At 48.7% G+C, this 22,401-nt stretch overlaps 1 pseudogene; it reads right to left on the reverse strand.

Annotated features, from left to right (window-relative positions):
- Positions 1-20,959: 20,959 nt before the first annotated feature.
- LOC101043025 (ATP synthase F(0) complex subunit f, mitochondrial pseudogene) lies at positions 20,960-21,857 on the reverse strand (annotated as a pseudogene).
- Positions 21,858-22,401: the final 544 nt, after the last annotated feature.

The raw sequence follows: 22,401 nt of genomic DNA on the forward strand, positions 1-22,401 counted from the left end.
TGCCCAGAAAGACACTCACGTTAGAATGTGGTGACGGAGGAGGAGCCCGGAAGAGACAAGAAACCAGGACAGTGTGGAGGGCTCGGCACAGTGACGCATGCCTGTAATCCCAGAACCTTACGAGCAAAGTGCTCCCACTTTTGTTTTTGGGAAAACAAAAACCTCACCAGAGATTTCCCAGACCTCCTTATACAAAATAGCAGCCCCAGCTCATCACTCTCAATGTGCCTATCCTGTCCAGCTTTCTTCATAGCGCCTATCCCCACCTTTACACTATATGTTTATCCCCTACCACTACCACACTGTGAGCTTCCTGAGAATACAGACTGCTGCCCCCGCTAGTCCTGGAGCAGCACCCGTGCAGAACAGGCATTCCAGACGTCTTTGGGGGGAATGAATGAACCCTGACACAAGCCCCAGCCACAGGAGTCAGTACCAGGTGCCGTCTGAGTGGATACAGCAATGAATACAGATTCCCTAACTAGTTAAGCTCTTGGCTTTTTTGTAGGGTTTGGCATCTCTCCAAACCTGAGCTTTCCTGTGCGAGTCTGAAGGTTAGTAAGCCTGGGACAAGCTCCGTGAGGGTAGGAACCACTTCCTGTTTGCTGCTGATCCCAGAGAGAGCACTCAGAAGGGCTCAGTACTCAAGAAACAAGGTGTGGGGCCCAGTGAGATGGAATGTATTCACACGACAGCAAGACAGAGATGCTTTTGCTTCAGTCTAGGAAGCTGAGATTTGGTGAGGGAGAAATGGGATTGATTCTTGTCACCGTGAAGGTCCCCAGGTGGGAGGTTCTGTGACCTGTACCTAAAGCCCGGCATTACGTAACACTTAGACTTGACTTGGTAGTTACAATCCCTGACAGTAGGGCAGCCCTGCCCTCTGGTGGCCAACCAGTGCAGTGCCATCAAGGGAAATAAGGGAATTTCTTTTCATTTTACAAGTTCCTTAATTCCCTTATAGACATCTTGGGAGACATATAATACAGGAATAAAAAGTAATCTCATTACCCTGATACCCTTGCTGCCATGGGAACTTTCACTCTTATGCCTATTTTAAGCCTACTTTATTGATTCAATGAAGTGTTTACCAAGTGTGCACCGTGTCTCAGGCAACGGCTGTGAACAAAACAATTAAAAATCACTGTGTTTGCCAGGTGCGGTGGCTCATGCCTATAATCCCATCACTTTGGGAGGCCAAGGCAGGCAGATTATTTGAGGTCAGGGGCTTGAGACCATCCTGGCCATCATGGTGAAACCCCATCTCTACTAAAAATACAAAACTTAGCTGGGCATGGTGGCACGCCTGTAGTCCCAACTACTCGGGAGGCTGAGGCAGGAGAATCACTTGAATGCAGGAGGTGGAAGTTGCAGTTAGCTGAGATCATGTCACTGCACTCCAGCCTGGCGACAGAGAGACTCCATCTAAAAAAAAAAAAAAAAAAAAAAAAAAAAAAAAAAAAAAAATCGCTGTTTGTGCAGTGCAGCTGATATTCTGATGTAACAATTTTGTATTTTTTGGTTCTGATATCTTCACTCCACTTAACAGCCCATGTTGCCATACTTTTCAGAAACATTAGTACTGACGGTGCAGCCACTGAAGGAATGCCCTCAACCAGTTGCCCAGTGAGCATCCTTGTATGGGTGGCTTCTTCAAATCAGAGAAACAGAAGATAAGAAGCTTTCAGTTTGGCCAGTCACAGTGGCTCACACTTGTAACCCCAGCATTTTGGGAGGCCGGCAGATCACTGGAGGCCGGGTGTTCGAGACTAGCCTGGCCAACATGGTAAAACCCTGTCTCTACTAAAAGTACAAAAAAAATTAGATGGGAAAGGTGATAGACACCTGTAATGCAGCCACTCAGGAGGCTGAGGCAGGAGAATCACTTGAATCTGGGAGGCGGAGGTTGCAGTGAGCAGAGCTTACACCATTGCAATCCAGCCTGGGCAACAAGAGCCAAACTCCATCCCAAAAAGAAAAAAGAAAAAAAAAAAAACAAAAACGAGCCAGGCGCAGTGGCTCAAGCCTGTAATCCCAGCACTTTGGGAGGCCAAGGCGGGTAGATCACGAGGTCAAGAGATCGAGACCATCCTGGTCAACATGGTGAAACTCCGTCTCTACTAAAAATACAAAACATTAGCTGGGCATGGTGGCACGTGCCTGTAGTCCCAGCTACTCAGGAGGCTGAGGCAGGAGAATTGCCTGAACCCAGGAGGCGGAGGTTGCAGTGAGCCGAGATCGCGCCATTGCACTCCAGCCTGGGTAACCAAGAGCGAAACTCCGCCTCAAAAAAAAAAAAAAAAAAAAAAAAAAAAAAAAAAGCTTTCAGTTTGCCTATAATCCCAGCACTTGGGAGGCAAGGTGGGTGGATCACCCGAGGTCAGGAGATCAAGACCATCCTGACCAATCTGGTGAAACCCCATCTCTATTAAAATACAAAAAATTGCCACTGCACTCCAGCCTCGGCAACAGAGAAAGACTCCATCTCAAAGCAGCGTTCAGTCTCTTTATTGGCAAGAGTGAGGGAAGCTGGCTGAGCAGCCTGCCAGCCAGCTGAGTTTTCACCGTCCCCAAGTCCAGGAGGCCTGGAAGCCACAGGCCAGAAAACAGGGCATGTAACTTCCATTAGCAATACTGCAAATTTACTCAACAACTTCCACCAGCTAGGAATTATTTTAGGGGCTCGGAAGACAGTGGGGAAAACAGGCAGGCCAGGTGCAGTAGCACATGTCTACAAGCCCTAGCCCTTTGGGAGTGCCAAGGAAGGAGGATTACTTGAGCCCAAGGGTTTGAGACTAGCCTGGGCAACATAGTGAGACTCCCACCTCTATGAAAAAAATTTTTTAAAATTAGTCAGGCATGGTGGTGCATACCTGTTACCAGCACTTTGGGAGGCTGGGGTAGGAGATCGCTTGAGCCCAGTAGGTCAAGGCTGCAGTGAACCATGATTGCACCACTGCACTACAGTCTGGGCTACAAAGCAAGACCGTGTCAAAGAAGAGAAAAGAAAGAAGAAGTGAGCCTGGTGGCTCACTCCTGTAATCCCAGCACTTTGGGAGGCAGAGGCAGGCAGATCACCTGAGATGGGAGTTCGAGACCTGCGTGACGAACATGGAGAAACCCCGTCTCTACTAAAAATACAAAATTAGCCAGGCCTGGTGGCACATGCCTGTAATCACAGCTACTCAGAAGGCTGAGGCAGGAGAATCGCTTGAAACCAGGAGGCAGAGGTTGCGGTGAGCCAAGATCGTGCCATTGTACTCCAGCCTGGGCAACAAGAGCGAAACTCCATCTCAGAAAAAAAAAGAAAGAAAGAAAGAAGAAGGAGGAAAGGGGAAAGAAGAAAGAGGAGGAAGAGGATGAGGAAGAAGGAGAGGAAGAGAAAGAAGAAGGAAGGAGACAGGCAGAGTCCTGGTGCCCTCCTGGAGTTCAGGCCGTAGAGAGGCAGCATGAAACGTCACCAAAGGAATGATTCTCACTCATCACATTGTCATACAGGAGCATTCAACAGGAGCCCTGGCTCTACCCTGATCCACTTCCTCAAGGAAGTCTTCTTTAAGCTAAGAACTCAGGGGTAGTAGGAGCCATCTGGGCCAGCACTAAGAGAGTACCACGTGTGCACTCGGAGCACACAGAACAGAGGAGAAGGGAGGAAGTGGGGAATGGGAGCGGGCCAGATCTCACAGGACTTTGTCAGCTGGTTAGGAAGTGTGGGAGATCCTTGCAGAAACAGGAAGCCACTGAAGGGGTAGAGCACTTTTGAGAACCACTGGCCTTTTAGGAAAGTCCCCTCTAATGACATTACCAGTCAGAAAATACACTAACTGGAAGAAAGGGAATCAGAAAAGAGTCCATTCATAAGAGCCACACAAAGAACAAACTGTTTAGAAATTGACGTATCAAGGAGTATGTAATACATCTCTAAAGAAAAGTTGTGATCTTGACTGATGGACATAAAAGAAGACTTGAATAAATGGAAAGACACATTTTAGTTTAAACAAAAGCCACTACTGTGAAAATGTTAAGCCTCCTTACATTTACCTATATATTTGCCAGATTCATAAAACCCAAATCTTAGGGACCATGCTGCCTCCCTTCCCAATTCCCAGGACTTTCCCTCCTCAGCACTTACGACAATATGATTAAATGTATAATGATGTGTTTCATGCTGCCTTCCCACTAGACCTATAAAAGAACACGAAAATTCATCTGGAAAACATATAAGTGCAAATAGCCAGTAAATCTCTAAAAAGTAATCCTACCGCATAGTAAAAATACATTAGAAACTGGGAGCAAATAAAGCAATTTGGCACACATACAAGAATAGGCAGTAAGATCAACAGAACACAGTGGAGCCACCGAAACAGACGCAGGCATAAGTGGCAATTTAGAACATGCTAAAGCAGAGCTACAGCAGTCAGGAAAACGGATTACTCAGTAAACAGTACTGGGAAAATGGCTGGCCGTCTAGAAGACAGTTAAATGTGGATCCGTACCTTTCTCCTTTACAGCAAAATAAACTTCAGGTAGACCAAAAAAGTAAATGTACAAGTGGAATCATAAAAGTGTGAGAACAAAACATGACCACATTTTTTTTTTTCTTTTTTTTTTTGAGACGGAGTTTCGCTCTTGTTACCCAGGCTGGAGTGCAATGGTGCGATCTCGGCTCACCGCAACCTCCGCCTCCTGGGTTCAGGCAAGTCTCCTGCCTCAGCCTCCTGAGTAGCTGGGATTACAGGCACGTGCCACCATGCCCAGTTAATTTTTTGTATTTTTAGTAGAAACGGAGTTTCACCATGTTGACCAGGATGGTCTTGATCTCTCGACCTCGTGATCCACCCGCCTCGTCCTCCCAAAGTGCTGGGATTACAGGCTTGAGCCACCGCGCCCGGCCGACCACATTATTAATCTGAGTCTAAAAAATATAAAATTCCTTGTGGCAAAAATACATAAAGACGATAGATGAGTCAGGGAAACATTTGCTACAATATAAGAGACCATGTGCTAATTTCCTCAACTACAAAGAATGCTTAGACATCAGTAAACCAGACCGGGTGGGGTGGCTCATGCCTGTAATCCCAGCTACTCCAAAGGCTGTGACAGGAAAATCAGTTGAATCCAGGAGGGTGGAGGTTGCAGTGAGCTGATATTGTGCCATTGCACTCCAGCCTGGGTAAGAAGAGGGAGACTCCATCTCAAAATGAATAAATAAATAAATAAACTGGGTCAGGCACGATGGCTCACGCCTGTAATCCCAACACTTTGGGAGACCAAGGTGGGCAGATCACCTGAAGTCATGAGTTTGAGACCAGTTTGACCAACATGGAGAAACCCTGCCTCTACTAAAAATACAAAATTAGCCAAGGGTGGTGGCACGTGCCTGTAATCCCAGCTACTCGGGAGGCTGAGGCAGAAGAATCGCTTGAACCCAGGAGGTGGAGGTTGTGGTGAGCCATGACATCTCACCATTGCACTCCAGCCTGAGCAACAAGAGCAAAATTCCATCTCAAAAAGAAAAAGAAATCAATAAACTGGGCCAGGGTGGTGGCTCACGCCTGTAATCCCAGCACTTTGGGAGGCCGAGACAGGAGGATCACTTGAGGTCAGGAGCTCAAGACCAGCCTGGCCAACATGGCAAAACTCCATCTCTACTAAAAATACAAACATTAGCCAGGCATTGTGGCTAGCGCCTGTAACCTCAGAAGGCCGAGGCAGAAGTATTGCTTGAACCCAGGAGGTGGAGGTTGCAGTGAGCCAAGATCATCGCACCACTGCACTCCAGCCTGGGCGACAGAGCGAGACTCCATCTCAGAAAAGAAGAGAAAAAAAATCAATAAACCACAGATAAAGAACCAAACTGAAAAAAGAAGCAAGAGAACAAGCAGCAGAAAAGATTCTTGTGTATAAGAGATATGGCAAAAGCTCCAGTTCACTCATAATTTTTAATAGACAAATGAAAGTAAAATGCCATTTTTCACCCATCAGATGGGGAAGCATTGTTAACAGTGAGGAGAAAGACCAGATTATTTATGGAAATGGAAATCAGTAGAGCCATTGTGGAAGGCAATTTGGCACTAGCTATCAACATTTTAAGTGAGCATCCCCGGAAGCCAGCAGTTCCACGTCTGAGGATTGATTTTAACTGCAGCATTATCTGTAAGAGCAAAACACTGGGAAAGAAGGGCAGCAATCCTCGGGCATGTTGATATGAACAGAGAGCCCCAGAGGGCACTTCCCAGTGAAAAATACATGGTGCCAAAGTCTGGATCATTTGATTTTTAAGTTTACATACATAGACACCTATATAACGATATACCTGAAATTACATATACACACATAGAAAATCATTTATATGCTTTAAAAACAATTGGAAGGGTTACAGAAGAAACAAATTGCTCTGGGAAGCAGGCCTGGAGGTTGGGGATGAGGGAGAGGGGGTTCTGTCTTTGACATCCACCTAATATCCTCCTTTAGAATTTGAATTATTGCCATAAGAAGGTATTGCTAATATATATATATATATATATATATATATATGGCTTTTGAGGCCGGGTACAGTGGCTCATGCCTGTAATCCCAGAACTTTGGGAGGCTGAGGCGAGCAGATCACCTGAGGTCAGGAGTTCAAGACCAACCTGGCCAATATGTCAAAACCCTGTCTCTGTTAAAAATACAGCAATTGGCCAGGTTTATTGGTGCACACCTGTAATCCCAGCTACTTGGGAAGAAGAATCGTTTGAACCTGGGAGGCAGGGGTTGTAGTGAGCCGAGATTGGCGCTGCACTCCAGCCTGGGCAGCAGAGCAAGACTCTGTCTCAAAAAAAGAAGGTATTTCTTTTGGGTTTTTCTTTTCTTTGTTTTTATCGCTGTTAGTTTGTTTTGAGACAAGGTCTTACTCTGTTGCCCAGGCTGGAGTGCCGTGCGACTACAGCTCCCTGCAGCCTGGATCTCCCAGGCTCAAGGCATCCTCCCACCTCAGCCTCCTAAGTGGCTGGGACTACAGGCCCGTGCCACCACACCTGGTTAATTTTTTTTTTTTCAGTAAAGATAAAGTCTCCCTATGTTGCCCAGGATGGTCTCAGGCTTCTGAGCTCAAGGGATCCTCCTGTCTTGGCCTCCCAAAATGCTGGGATGACAGACCTGAGCCAGCGCACCCCACCTCCTTTTTGTAAAAGTACCAAAGCCGCCGCCGCTGTTGCTGCTACAGCTTTCCGGTCACACGGGCTGCAGTGGCCTGAACTGACCACAGGGGACATAAGTGAGTTGTGGAGAGATCCGTGGCCACCCAGCTACGACATGAGATGACTAGGACCATGGCACCGCTGGCTGAAAAGAAACAAATGGATTCCAGATTTACTTAAAGGGCAAAACTGATAGGAGGGATGGCGAGAACAGAACCATTCTCTGCTCCCACGGCCACTCTTCCATTCCACCTTTCTGCCCACCGACAAATGACATCCCATAAGACCTCAGTCTCACATAAGACCTCAGTCTCAGAATCGAGGGTCCCAAGAGGTTAACGCAGGGCAAGGCACAGAGCCAGAGTCTGGGGACGCCTCAGAGATGAGAGTGGGGTTGGGCGCAACTCTACCCACCAACCACCACTACCCACCCTCCTGGGCACAGGGCTAGCACAGGCAGGAGCATGCGTGGCATTCGCTTAATGAGAATTTGAACGGGTGCTTTCTAACTATAACTCTTTGGTTCATGTGAGAATAGGAAGGGTCTGCGGGGAAGGGGGCCTTCCTGTCAGGTGCACCCACTGTGCACACCCTCACTCCTCCCTGCCTCAACCCTGGCTCCTCTCCAGTGGGGACCAGTGAAAGATTCTCCTGGCTGGGCAGATAGGCCCAGAGGGAAGGCTGCTTGGACCCCTGCCTGCACCCTGAGCCCTGGCCCCCTCCACATCCCACCCTGTCATTCACATCTCCTGTTACAGGACATGATCCTCCCCAGCTCACCCCATGGCCTTTCCTACTGGGCACCCCCTTTTTAAGACTCTGCCTCCCTCCAGTCCTCAGCACCTGCAGGCCCCCAACCCAATGAGCAGGAGCCACAAACCTGTCCCAGGCTCACCAGGAAAATCAGTATGGCTTCTGAGAGGAGGCAACATCTGAACTGAGCCTTGAAACACGGAGAGGAATGAGCTTCTGCCAGATAAAAAAGGAAGGAGGATGTGGGTTCCAGATCCAGCAAGGGTGGGACTGAGGGCTTGGTGCAACTGTGTTAGGGGCGGTCAGGCTAAATGTTCTAGGGCATCACAGCCAGAAGAGTGACCCTACACCTCGCTGGCCCCAGTGTCCTGGTGTCCTCCCTTCCTGAGCTGCTGCTCACACAGGTGTGTGCTGGTCAAGAACATGTGGTCCGCCTCTCTGCCAGACTCAGAATTCCTGAATGAAGGGCCTTGGCCTTCAACTCTGTGAGCTGGGTGCCTGGCACACCCTAGGGCTTAGGATATAGCAGATGTGGGCTGGGCGCAGTGGCTCACACCTGTAATCCCAGCACTTTGGGAGGCCAAGGCAGGTGGATCACCTGAGTTCGGGAGTTTGAGACCAGCCTGACCAACATGGAGAAATCCCACCTCTATTAACAATACAAAATTAGCCAGGTGTGGTGGCAGCACCTGTAAGCCCAGCTACTCAGGAGGCTGAGGCAGGAGAATCGCTTGAACCCAGGAGGTGGAGGTTGTGGTGAGCCAAGATCACACCATTGCACTCCAGCCTGGACAACAAGAGTGAAACTCCACCTAAAAAAAAAAAAAAAAAAAAAGGAGCCGGGTGCGGTGGCTCAAGCCTGTAATCCCAGCACTTTGGGAGGCTGAGGCGGGTGGATCACGAGGTCAAGAGATCGAGACCATCCTGGTCAACATGGTGAAACCCCGTCTCTACTAAAAATACAAAAAGTTGGCCGGGCGCGGTGGCTCAAGCCTGTAATCCCAGCACTTTGGGAGGCCGAGGCGGGCGGATCACGAGGTCAAGAGATCGAGACCATCCTGGTCAACATGGTGAAACCCCGTCTCTACTAAAAATACAAAAAATTAGCTGGGCATGGTGGCGCGTGCCTGTAATCCCAGCTACTCAGAAGGCTGAGGCAGGAGAATTGCCTGAACCCAGGAGGCGGAGGTTGCAGTGAGCCGAGATCGCGCCATTGCACTCCAGCCTGGGTAACAAGAGCGAAACTCCGTCTCAAAAAAAAAAAAAAAAAAAAAAAAATACAAAAAGTTAGCTGGGCATGGTGGCGCGTGCCTGTAATCTCAGCTACTCAGGAGGCTAAGGCAGGAGAATTGCCTGAGCCCAGGAGGCGGAGGTTGCAGTGAGCTGAGATAGCGCCATTGCACTCCAGCCTGGGTAACAAGAGCAAAACTCCGTCTAAAAAAAAAAAAAAAAAAAAAAAAAGGATATAGCAGATGCTCAGCAAATGTTTGTTGACCTCAAATATATATACATACATATATATGTATATCTATATATACATATATATGTAATTGTGGTGGTCACACAACTGTAAACATAGGTGAAAATGAATTGAGTTGCATACTTAAAACTGGGGAATGTTACTGTTTGTGAATTATGCCTCAGTAAAACTGACAAGAAAAAGCACGTTTTAGAGTCTCTGAGTTTCCAGGTTCACCAGGCACTTTCACATAGTTTATCTCCAGTAGCCCAAACAACAACCCCATTTTACAGATGGAGAAACTGAGGCCAGTGACTTGCCCACATCCCATAGTGGCACACCTGGGCATCTCCTTCAGAGCCTGTTGCTCACAGGATATGGCCCTGAGGCACTTTTTTTCTTTTGAGACAGAGCCTTGCTGTGTCACCCAGGCTGCAGCGCAGTGGCACAATCTTGGTTCACTGCAACCTCCACCTCCCAGGTTCAAGCTATTCTTGTGCCTCAGCTTCCTGAGTAGCTGGGATTACAGGCATGTGCCACCACGCCTGGCTAATTTTTTGTATTTTTAGTGGACATGGGGTTTTGCCACGTTGGATAGGCTGGTCTTGAACTCCTGGCCTCAAGTGAGGCCTCTCAAAGTGTTGGAATTACAGGCGTGAGCCACCGTGCCCGGCCCGTGGAGCCACCGTGCCCGGCCCGTGAGGAACTTTTGAGAGGACAGGAGCCAGTCATGGCTGGGATAATCCAGCGTACACAGCCTACCAGGTGCGGCCGTCGCCGTCTTTCCCTAGGAGAGTTCAGCCCACGTAGGAGAGGTTCAGTGGGTCGGTTCTGCTCTGAGGGTTCCTCAGGCCAGTCTGGGAGACACTGGGTGACACTCACATTCCTGCACCCCCTAGTCCCGGCCCCGGGTCACACAGACCACCCGCTGTTATCGGGTAGGTATTAGGATCTGAGTCAGATGTCCTCTGAAGATGTTTTATGGCAAATTGGGTTGCCAGATTTAGCAAATAAAAATACAGGCCAGGCCAAAAGTGGTGGCTCACACCTGGAATCCCAGGACTTTGGGAGACCAAGGTAGGAGAATTACTTGAGCCCAGGAGTTCGAGACCAGCTTAGGCAACATAGCGAGACCCTATCTCTACAAAAAACACAAAATTTAGATGAGTGTAGTGTGTATATCTATTCTGGAGGCTGAGGCAGGAGGATCCCTTGAGTCCAGGAGCTGAAGGCTGCAGTGAACTGTGATTGTGTCACTGCACTCCAGCCTGGGCAACAGAGCAAGGTCTTGTCTCAACAAAACAAAACAAAAACAAAAAACCAGGACAAAACGTTGGAGACATTCTGATACTAAGTAGGACATCCTAAACAGGATAGATTTATACTAAAAATGTATCTGTTGCTAATCTGACATTTGCATTTAACTGGACGTCCTGCATTTAATCTAGGCAATCCAAACTGAAAAAACAAAACTAAGGGCCAGGCACGGTGGCTCACGCCTGTAATCCCAGCACTTTGGGAGGCCGAGGCGGGTGGATCACGAGGTCAAGAGATCGAGACCATCCTGGTCAACATGGTGAAACCCCGTCTCTACTAAAAGTACAAAAATTAGCTGGGCATGGTGGTGCGTGCCTGTAATCCCAGCTACTCAGGAGGCTGAGGCAGGAGAATTGCCTGAACCCAGGAGGCGGAGGTTGCGGTGAGCCGAGATCGCGCCATTGCACTCCAGCCTGGGTAACAAGAGCGAAACTCCGTCTCAAAAAAAAAAAAAAAAAAAAAACCTAAAATTAAAATTAACAAAAATTTAAATTTAATGAATTAAATTAATGAAATGTAAAACCAAATTAAAATGCAACAAAAGTAAATGTTTTAAATGAGTTAAATTCCATGAAGCATGAGAATAAAATCCCCAAAGAGGCGACCACTGCACCGGCGCGGCGCGCACGCCTGCGCCGAGCGCCCGCGGCCCAGCAAGATGGCGAGGCCGCGCCCTCCCCAGCCTGGCGCGGGGTCCTCGGGCCTCTGCGCTGCACTCGCCCGGGACTAGGACGCTGAGCCGCGGACGGCACTGGAGGCGTCGGGGCCCCAGGCTTCCCTGGCGGCGCCTCCCGGGCGACGATTGCCCATGAGCCTCGGGGCCCGGCACCCAGGACCTCCCTACCGGGAGCCGGAGGGACGCAGCGGTCTCGCCACCGCTTTAGGCCGAATCCGGTGCTTTCTGGAAACGGCCTCCTGCGGCTCCAGAGCGTCTGCAGGGTGAGCAGAGGCTGCTCTGTTTTCAAGAAAGCCGCGCGCTCTCACCGCCCCGCAGGGCCCCTCACGGCCTCTGCTGCTGTCTCGCTGGGAGAAGGTCACCAGCGCCACCGAGTCCCTCAAGGTCCCAGGACGCCCGCCCCCCGTGGGAGGGTGACGCAGGTGACAGCTCCTCCAGCTGCACTCTGCTGCCTTTCTCATTCTGTCGCTCAGCTCCTAGGTGTGACACTGTGCAGGCGGAAACGGGTGAGGGGCCCGTTGGTTTTCCCCCACAAATCGGAATCCTGAAAGGCGCGCCAGAGGCTGGTCTCGAGTTGAACACCCTCCGAATCATGCCTTCAGCGCTTCTCCCTGGTGGAGAGGACAGTGTGGGAACTGGCACCCTCTCACACGGGCAGCCCAGGGCGGATCTGGAAGGAGAAGATGCCGGGGAGGAGCCCAGGATGTCTGCGGGTGACCTCAGACCTTGGTTGGCCTTGCTGTCCGCTCAGCCTAGGACAGCCTTGGCCTTCTGTGTCCTCTGATGACACACTTTTTCTGTAATGGTTCAGATAGTAAATATTTTAAGCTTTGCATCTAGTCTCTGCCACAACTATCCGTAGAATGAGCATGGCTGTATTTTGTTTATGGATATTTTAGTTTTTTTCTTTCGCTTTTGCTCACTTGGGGAAAAGCCGATCTGTACCTTAGAAACGTAATAATAAAGATATCATAATATTAAATTAAGAATACCTAATACAGTCATAAAGGTCCAGAACCGTATGCCCAGGCACCCCACTCTGTGGGAATGTATCCTAATGAAATAATTCAAAGAAATAAAAGTGCCCTAGGCGTAATCACGTTCATTATGGCATTATTAGCAGGAGCTAAAAATTGAAAACAACCTAACCACCTAGCAAGGAAGAATGGTTAAGTGAACGATTTTACTCCCACTAGATGGAATGCTGTGTAGCCATTAAGTGATTACTGCAAGGTCTATAGAAACATGGGGAAATGTTTATAATGCAATCTTAATGAAAAATGGTTTAACATGAAATGATACGTTCTCATGGATCTCAACTCCTTCAGAATTGCTTTTTCTTTTAATTGAAAATGTTATATAGATAATTGCAGATTCACATGCAGCTATAAGAAATTATACAGAGATCCCACCTCCACCCAATTTTCCCTAATGGTAACATCTTGCAGAACTATAGTACAACATCACAACCCGCTGGTCTAATTCAGATTTCCCAAATGTGACTTATACTTGTGTGTTTTCTTCTATACAATGTTATCACAATTGTAAATTACAATTTTATTAAAGCTGCTTTTTTTTTCTTTTTTCTTTTCTGTTCTTTTTTTTTTTTTTTTTTTTTTTTTGAGACAGAGTTAAGCTCTTGTTGCCCAGGCTGGAGTGCAATGGCACGATCTCAGCTCACTGCAACCCCACCTCCAAGGTTCAAGCAATTCCCCAGCCTCATCCTTCCAAGTAGCTGGGATTACAGGCAAATGCCACAACACCCGGCTATTTTTGTATTTTTAGTACTGACAGTGGTTTCACCATGTTGGCCAGGCTAGTCTCAAACTCCTGACCTCAGGTGATCCACTCACCTTGACCTCCCAAAGTGCTGGGATTACAAGCATGAGCCACCACTCCCAGCCTAGAGCTGTTTTTTAAAGCACATATGTGCATATATAGAAATATGTTATATAAACGGTGGGATTTGAGAGGCTTTCTTTTAAATGTTTATCTTTTTTTTTTTTTTTTTTTTTTTGAGACGGAGTTTCACTCTTGTTACCCAGGCTGGAGTGCAATGGGGCAATCTCGGCTCACCACAATCTCCGCCTCCTGGGTTCAGGCAATTCTCCTGCCTCAGCCTCCTGAGTAGCTGGGATTACAGGCATGCGCCACCATGCCCAGCTAATTTTTTGTATTTTTAGTAGAGACGGGGTTTCACCATGTTGACCAGGATGGTCTCAATCTCTTGACCTTGTGATCCACCCGCCTCGGCCTCCCAAAGTGCTTGAGCCACCGCGCCTGGCCTTAAATGTTTATCTTTAATGCTGCTGTGTCATAAATTAAAAGGGGGAAAGGGGCTGAATGTGGTGGCTCACACCTGTAATCCCAACATTTTGAGAGGCCTAGGTAGGAGAACCACATGAGTCCAGGAGTTTGAGACCAGCCTGGGCAATATGACAAGACCACCACCTCTACAAAAAATAGAAAAATTAGCTAGGTGTGGCAGCGTGTGTCTGTGTTCCCAGCTACTCAGGAGCCTGAGGTGGGATGATTGCTTCAGTGCTGGAGATCAAAGCTGCAGTAAACTGTGATCCTAACGCTGCACTCCTGCCTGAGCAACAGAGTAAGACTCTGCCTCAAAAAAAAAAAAAAAAAAGAAAGAAAGAAAGAAAGAAAGAGAAAAAGAAAGAGGGGAAAAGTTGAGCCAGGGTGGAAGAAAGGAGGGAATGGTGGGCCAGGATGGCAGAAAGCGGAGATGCCTGCCTCGCCTCACCGGGACTAGCCATGCCATCTTGGGCAAATCAACGAACAGTCTTTGAACTGCAGTTTCTCAACAGTCAAGCGGGAATCATTTCCCCTGCCCTAGCTGTCTAGCAAGGTTACTATGAGGTCATTTTTGCCAAACTCGGGTAACGTTTTCCAGGCACAGTCAACTGATAAACACACTGGAAAAAGAAACCCTGGAGGGTGAGGGTGGAGGGCCCTTGATCTCTTGTGGCCTTACACCAGCTACTACCAAAAAGGGAAGTCTCTCCACCAGGCAGGCAGGAGCTGTCACAAGGGGCTTCCCAAACATTTCCCGCTGCAGGAGGCTTGGTCTCTGGAAGTGGATCATCAAGCTCAAAAAAGTCCCCTGGGTCAGCCGAGGAAAATGCAATCAGATAGGAAAGGAGCAACTAACGCAGTGCCCCTGGGGCTCCCTCGGCTCTCCTGGAGAAAAACAGTCAGCCTCACTTGGGTTTCTCTCCAGTGGACCGGCTGAGGTCACTCCACAGACATCCTGGGCTCCTCCCAGGCCTCTTCTTCCAGATCTGCCCTGGGCTGCCTGTATGAAAGGGTGTCAATTCCCACACTGTCCTCTCCACCAGGGAGAAAAGCTGAAGGCGTGATTCTGAGGGCATTCAACTCCAGCTGCTTTCTATTTTAACTCGAACTCATGAGATGCCTTGTTTTCTAGAGCTCCAGGACCACTGTGCACCAGCTGTACCACTGACCTTTGCTATGGTTGGCCTTGCTGTCCTCTCAGCCTAGGATGGCCTTGGCCTTCTCTGCCCTCTGAACTCCCACCCCATCCTTTAAGGCAGGGGATAGCACACTTTTTCTGCAAAGGTTCAGATAGTAAATATTTTAAGTTTGTGTATAGTCTCTGTCACAACTATCCATAGAATGAGCATGGCTGTATTCCCACTAATTTTATTTACAGACATTTTAGTCTTTTTCTTTTCTTTTCTTTTTTTTTTTTTTTTTTTTTTTTGACATGAGGGGGTCTCACTATGTTGTCCAGGCTGGTCTCAAACTCCTGGGTTCAAGCAATCCTCCAGCCTTGGCCTCCTGCATAGCTGGGCTATAGGTACACACCACCATGCCCAGCATGCACACTTATAACGGGGTTGGACTGTGTCCCCCTAAGAGACAAGGTGAAGACCTGTAGCTGTGAATGACCTTATTTAGAAATAGGGTCTTTACAGATGTGATCAGGTTAAGATGAGGTCACTGGGATGGGCCGTAATCCAATACAACTGGTGTCTCTTTAAGAGGGAAATGGGCTGGGGGTAGTGACTCAATTCTGTAGTCCCAGCTATTGGGAGGCTGATGGGGGAGGAACTTTGGAGATGGAGGCTGCAGTGAGCCATGGTTGCACCACTGCACACCAGCCTGGGCGACAGAGCAGAACCTGTCTCCAAAAAAAAAAAGACAAGAAAGTGGACATGGGTACACATAAAGAGGAGAACACCATATGAGGATGCAGATGAAGAGGGAAGGTGGCCGTGACCTTGATTTGGGGCTTCTAAGCCTCCAGAACTGTGAGGCAATAAGTTTCTGTGTTTTTTGTTTGTTTGTTTTTTCTGAGACGGAGTTTTTTTCTTGTTGCCCAGGCTGGAGTGTAATGGTGCAATCTCAGCTCACCACAACCTCCACCTCCCAGGTTCAAGGGTTGCCCAAGCTGGAATGCAATGGCGCTATCTCGGGTCACCGTAACCTCCGCCTCCTGGGTTCAAGCGATTCTCCTGTCTCAGCTTCCTGAGTATGGGGATTACAGGTGCCTGCCACCACGCCCAGCTAATTTTTGGTATTTTTAGTACAGACAAGATTTCACCATGTTGGCCAGGCTGTTCTTGAACTCCTGACCTCAGGTGATCCACCTGCCTCGTCCTCCCAAAGTGTTGGGATTACAGGCATGAGCCACTGCACTGGGCCAGTTTCTGTGTTTTAAGCCACCTGGTTTCTGGTACTTTGTTACAGCAGCCCTAGGAAACTAACACCAAAATTTCAATTTCTTTTTTTTTTTTTTTTTTTTTTTGAGACGGAGTTTCGCTCTTGTTACCCAGGCTGGAGTGCAATGGCACGATCTCGGCTCACCGCAACCTCCGCCTCCTGGGTTCAGGCAATTCTCCTGCCTCAGCCTCCTTAGTAGCTCGGATTACAGGCATGTGCCACCATGCCCAGCTGCTTTTTTTTTGTATTTTTAGTAGAGACGGGGTTTCACCATGTTGACCAGGATGGTCTCGATCTCTTGACCTCGTGATCCACCCGCCTCGGCCTCCCAAAGTGCTGGGATTACAGGCTTGAGCCACCGCGCCCGGCCCAAAATTTCAATTTCATAGTGTTCACACGTCACCAAATATTTCTTCTCCAGATGTTATGAGCCAAGCTAGAACATAAGGCAGGCCATGAACCCAGAAAAGATTTGAATAGGCAACTAAGGAGAGAGACTGGAATGCCAGCTCTCTGGCCACTCCTCCAAGGACTGCATCTCCCACTGCTAGAAGGGTTCCCTTGTCACAGAAAGAAGCCATCCTTGGGCCAATTGCGGTGGCTCATGCCTGTAATCCCAGCATTTGGGAGGCTGAGGCAGGTAGATCACGAAGTCAGAAGATCGAGACCATCCTGGCTAACACAGTGAAACCCGAACTCTACTAAAAATACAAAAAATTAGCCGGATGTGGTGGCAGACACCTGCAGTCCCAGCTACTTGGGAGGCTGAGGCAGGAGAATTGCTTGAACCCAGGAGGTAGAGGTTGCAGTGAGCCAAGATCCCGCCACTGTACTCCAGCCTGGGCAACAGAGCAAGACTCCATCTCAGTAATAGTAATAATAATAATAATAGTAAAGAAGCTATCCCTGTCACTAGATGGTCAGGAGTTTGAGATCAGCCCAGGCAACATGGCAAACCCTGTCTCTCAAAAAATACAAAAATTAGGCAGGCATGGTGGCTTGCACCTGTGGTCCCAGCTACTTGGGAGGCTGAGGTGGGAGGATCACTTGAGCCTGGGAGGTCAAGGCTGCAGGGCCACACTGCACTTCTACCATCACTTGTCACGGCTCATTGAACTCGGGTGACCCTGATCCAAGCCAGGCAACCACAGTCTCTGTCCCAGAAACTTGGTGTGGAGTCAGAGACAGAGTCAGTGGGCAGTATAAGGATTGGAAGGTTATGAAGGCTGGGACGTGAGACCTTTAGGGTCAGCCATGAGGGTGCCAGGTGGAAATCAGTGAGTGGGGGCAAGGGAAGGAACCCCATCGACAGAAGGGCAGAGGTAGAGCATACACAGCCCCTGAGGAAAGGATGGACAGAGACAGCAGCCACCTGGGAAACCCTGCTGACGCCGATGCCCATCCTGCCTCCTACAACTGAAATCTACGAAATGCAGTGATGGTTATTCAAAGTCCCCGTTGACTTCTTCAGCAGCTTCAGTGGGCTTCTGGGCCCTGCAGCTAAACCAGCTGCCAGGGATCCAGCCCAAAGTAGGTCCTCAAACTATCCTGCCCATCTGCCATCTAGGGCTGGGATTCTTTACCTCTGCCCAGGAAAGGCATCTGGGGTGACATCTGGGAAGCAAGGATCACTCAGAAAATAGGGAGGTAGCAGGGGCTGTGATTCCAACAATTTCATTGGTGGCAGCAAGGGTCATTGTTAGTAATGGGTCTTAATACTGTTGCATCTTGTTTTTTTGAGACAGAGTCTTGCTCTGTCTCCCAGGCTGGAGTGCAGTGGCATGATCTTGGCTGGCTGCAGCCTCAACCTCCCGGGCTCAAGCGATCCTCCCTCCTATCTCAGCCTTCCAAGTAGCTTGGGACCACAGGTACAAGCCACCACACCCAGCTAATTTTAGTATTTTTTGTAGAGACAGGGTTTCGCCATGTAGCTTAGGCTGATCTTGAACTGTTAAGCTCAACTGATCCACCTGCCTCGGCCTCCCAAAGTGCTGGGATTACTGGCATGAGCCACTGCACCCAGCCACAGCTCATTTATTGAGTACTCGTTTATATTCTCTACTGAACACCTAAAATATAGATCTTAATCCTCACAACTGCCTATGAAGGAGTCTACTAATTGTGTCAAATTTATATGCTGTCTTTAAAAAGCTTGAGTTGATGATCACAGCTGGTAGAGAGCTAGGATTTGAACTCTGATCTGTCTGCATTTTCTGCTTTTCCACACTGCACTCCTGCCATAATTAGGATCCGTCTTCTTAGAGTTGGTTCCTCCAGCTTCTGTGGCCTCAAAAATGTGAGTTAATCGGTTACAGAGTAGGGGTATCAATGTTTGTACTCTTAATTTTTTCAAGAGCTGAGTAGTCTCAAAGTGGTCTGAGGACAGCCAGCCAGTAGCACTCTCTGCTGCCCTCTGTTGTTCCAGGTCTGTCTCTGACTAGACGGTGTGCTCTTTGATGGAGGGCCTCTGCCATCTTGATTTTTTTACTTTATCCTGAAAACCATGTGTCACAGCCTCTGGTTGCTATTGTTTTAGTGCTGACCAGCCCCTTTCTATCCTATTTCCTTCTGGAAACAGGCTGCCCTCGGTCCTTCAGCCATAGCCCTCCAGCCTGAGCGATCAGAGTACCCAATAATAGGATGGTGCCGGATTAAGCAGGACCAGTCAGAATTCTCTGGAGTGGATAGGAGGCTCTGGGGAGAATTGCACTGAGGCTGGAAGCTAGAAGCAGGTCAATTCAGGGCTGTCGGGCGGTGGGGCATCTTTCCCTCACCCGGAGTCAGATTGATTACAGAGAAGGCCAAGCAGAGCCAAACAAAAACAAGGCAGACTTGGAGAGAGCACGAGCGACTGAGAGCAAGAGAGGAGAGAGAGTTCAAGAAGAGAGGAGCGAGAATCAAGCATTAGTTCCACTTCCTAAAGTCTGTTCAATCCTGCCAACAATCCGGGCATCCTTCCAGACTCTCTCGGAGTTCACTTCATTTCTGTTAAGCGCTTGGTCCTGTAATATGTCACCATGACAAATATAGTATCATTCACCTGCTAGGATTCAACAGGTGGAGGCTGAGCTGATCAGAAAGTTTCTGTCATGTGACAGCAGCCTAGTGTCATACTGGAAATGAAGGCCACTCCCACTGCTCCCCCCAGCATTTGAGCAGCCCTCTCTCTGCCCTTTGGATGTAGATAGTACATTCTACACAGCCAGACCTTCCCATATGGCCTTCGGTTATGCAGAAATCCAGATGGCCGTTCTTGGGACCCTTTTCCTCTCATGAACCCCACATCAATCCAAGCATCTTCTGACTCCCAGCTCTTAACCCTCCCCATCTATCCCAAGCTCTGCCAAGCCCCCTTTCATCAGCCAGACAGGAGGATTCCGTGTTCTGCCCGACCCATCTCATGACCCTGATCCATGTCACTGCTGTCCCTCTCCTCTTCCAAATGGGCCTTCCTCCCACCCAGGCCATTGGCATGTTTCTAGACATTCTCACTTCAAAGTCGCTCGTTTATTGCCTTCTTTCCCAGGGTCATCCACAGGCCTACAGCATCCTCTGCCTGGGATCCCCAGGGCCTGAGAGGCCCTTCCAGAGGGACTGACTAGAGAGGCCTGGCTGAGTCCAGGGTGTGCTGCTTTTGCTGGGCAGGCTGCCTCCCCACCCCAGGGGACTCCAGTTCAAGAAGCACTGTGGCATGGCTGGGGTCCAGCAGCCCAGCCCAGCTCCACGACAAGGAGTGTGTAAGTTCTCCTGAACGTGGAGATACCAGCCAGGTACATCTACAGAAGCCACAGCTCACAAAGAATGGCACATCTTGATCCATTTTTATTTATAAAACAAACTCTAAATGTGTTTATGCGTGTATGCATATGTGTATATATACACACACACTTACATATTTACATACATCTACATTTACATGTATATATACATCTACATTGTATATGCATTTACCTTCTATATAAATATGCTACATTTATAGACATGCACATTTATATGTATATACACACTTATCTATAATAGTATTCTGTATGTAAAAAATCAAGAAGTAGGCTGGACGTGGTGGCTCACACCTGTAATCCCAGCACTTTGGGAGGCCGAGGTGGGTGGATCACTTGAGGTTAGGAGTTCAAGACCAGCCTGGCCAACACGGTGAAACCCTGTCTCTACTGAAAATACAAAAATTAGCTGGGTATGGTGGCCGGTGCCTGTAAACCCAGCTACTCAGGAGACTAAGGCAGAATTGCTTGAATCCAGAAGGTAGAGGCTGCAGTGAGCTGAGATGGTGCCACTACACTCTAGCCTGGGACAGACCAAGACTCCATCCTAAAGGGGGAAAAAAAAAATTGAGAAGTCTATATTCTAAAATGTCAGTAATGGTGGGATTTTTTTTTTAAAGTTTAAAATAAAAACTTTATTGAGCTATAATTTGCATACAATAATCTGCACCTCTATTAGTTGAGTTTTGATAACATACTCATGTAACCACCAGGTGGTTCAATATTTCAATTTTCTTCTTTATGGCTTTAATTTCTAACAAGTTCAGTGGACAAGTGTGATAAGTAATAGATAAGAACATGTACAGAGAGAAACACAGAGAAATCATTTTTTTTTTTTTTTACCAGTCATCTTTTTTTTTTTTTTTTTTTTTTTTTTTTTTTTTTTTTTTTGAGACGGAGTTTCGCTCCTTACCCAGGCTGGAGTGCAATGGCGCGATCTCGGCTCACCGCAACCTCCGCCTCCTGGGTTCAGGCAATTCTCCTGCTTCAGCCTCCTGAGTAGCTGGGATTACAGGCACGTGCCACCATGCCCAGCTTATTTTTTGTAGAGACGGGGTTTCACCTTGTTGACCAGGATGGTCTCGATCTCTTGACCTCATGATCCACCCGCCTCGGCCTCCCAAAGTGCTGGGATTACAGGCTTGAGCCACCGCGCCCGGCCACCAGTCATCTTTTATTTGGAGGTTAATTCCATTAGGATATGAAAGGATTCAGCAATAATCGAGACTGTGTTCCTTATGGAGGGGCTCAAGCCAAGAAGGTCCCGGAGGGGAGTGCAGAGCTTGTCTTCAGTGGTACTCACGTCGCCGCTCCTGCTGGAGCTCCTTGTAGGAACTGGTGTAGTTGAAGACCACGCAGCATGCCAGCACCGTGGTAAGCCCCGCGACGCTCCCCTTCTTCACGCTGATATATTTGTTACAGTACCGGTAGTAACCTCTTCGAAACGCACCGACAATGCCACTAGGGCTGAAGTCCCGCATCAAGATCCAGCTTGGCAGCTCTCCTAGTTTGACCTCCAGAAGTTTCCTGTCCTTCGATGGTACGACTGACGCCATCTTGGAGTACTGGTGTCCGCCGTCAGAGAGAAATCATTTCTAAATCTCTGGTCTTGCAGTCAGAATCTAGGGGAGGCCAGTCCTTAAGAGAAGGCAGATTGGCCTCTGGAGTTGAGTCTCAGCTGACCAGCAGCTTCTTTTTTTTTTGAGGCAGTCTCACTCTATTGCCTAGGCTGGAGTGCAGTGGCATGATCTCAGCTCACTGCAACCTCTGCCTCCCAGGTTCAGGTGATTCTCCTGTCTCAGCCTCCTGAGTAACCGGGATTGTAGCCGTGTGCCACCGTGTTCAGCCAATTTTTTTGTATTTTTAGTAGAGATGGGGTTTCACCATGTTATCCAGGCTAGTCTCGAACTCCTGACTTCAAGTGATCCACGTGCCTTGGCCTCCCAAAGTGTTTGGATTACAGGCGTGAGCCACTGCACCCAGCCCCACCAGGACCCTCTGTAGGTATTGCCTTATGTGGCTTCCCACAGGCAATCTTTGAGAACTTCGTTAAGGCACCCACTTAGGTGTTCACCCACTAAGGTGAATAAACCATAGCTCAGAGCGTTCAAGTGACTGGACCATTAAGGGGAGAATCACAGTGCCAGTAAGTGCAGGTAAGCCCAGGGCTCTCTTCATTCGTCATCCTTAACGGGTGCAAGGAGCCCAAATGGACTTCGTCCGGGCCTGCAGGTGTCCCTGGCTCCTCAGAACTGCAGGAAATGAGGCGAGCCCCCCTGCCTGGACACAGCAGCGTCCCAGCCTGGTCCGCACCCTGCTTCCCACCCGGGCTAGCCACCGATTTGATTCAGGAGGGGAACGGTGGAATCTGGCTCAGAGCAGGAGGCCTGCTTCTTCTGGGGACCTATTAATGCCTTGAGCACACTCAAAAAGGGTGACCCACCGCCCACGCTCCTCCCCAGCACAGCCAAAAATGACCTTGATCTTGGCCAAGCCTACCCAAGAAGAGAAGCAAAGTCCTCTCCTCGGCAGCAAGGCAGG

This window comes from Saimiri boliviensis, chromosome 1 (assembly GCF_048565385.1).
Source record: "Saimiri boliviensis isolate mSaiBol1 chromosome 1, mSaiBol1.pri, whole genome shotgun sequence".
Lineage (NCBI taxonomy): Eukaryota > Metazoa > Chordata > Mammalia > Primates > Cebidae > Saimiri > Saimiri boliviensis.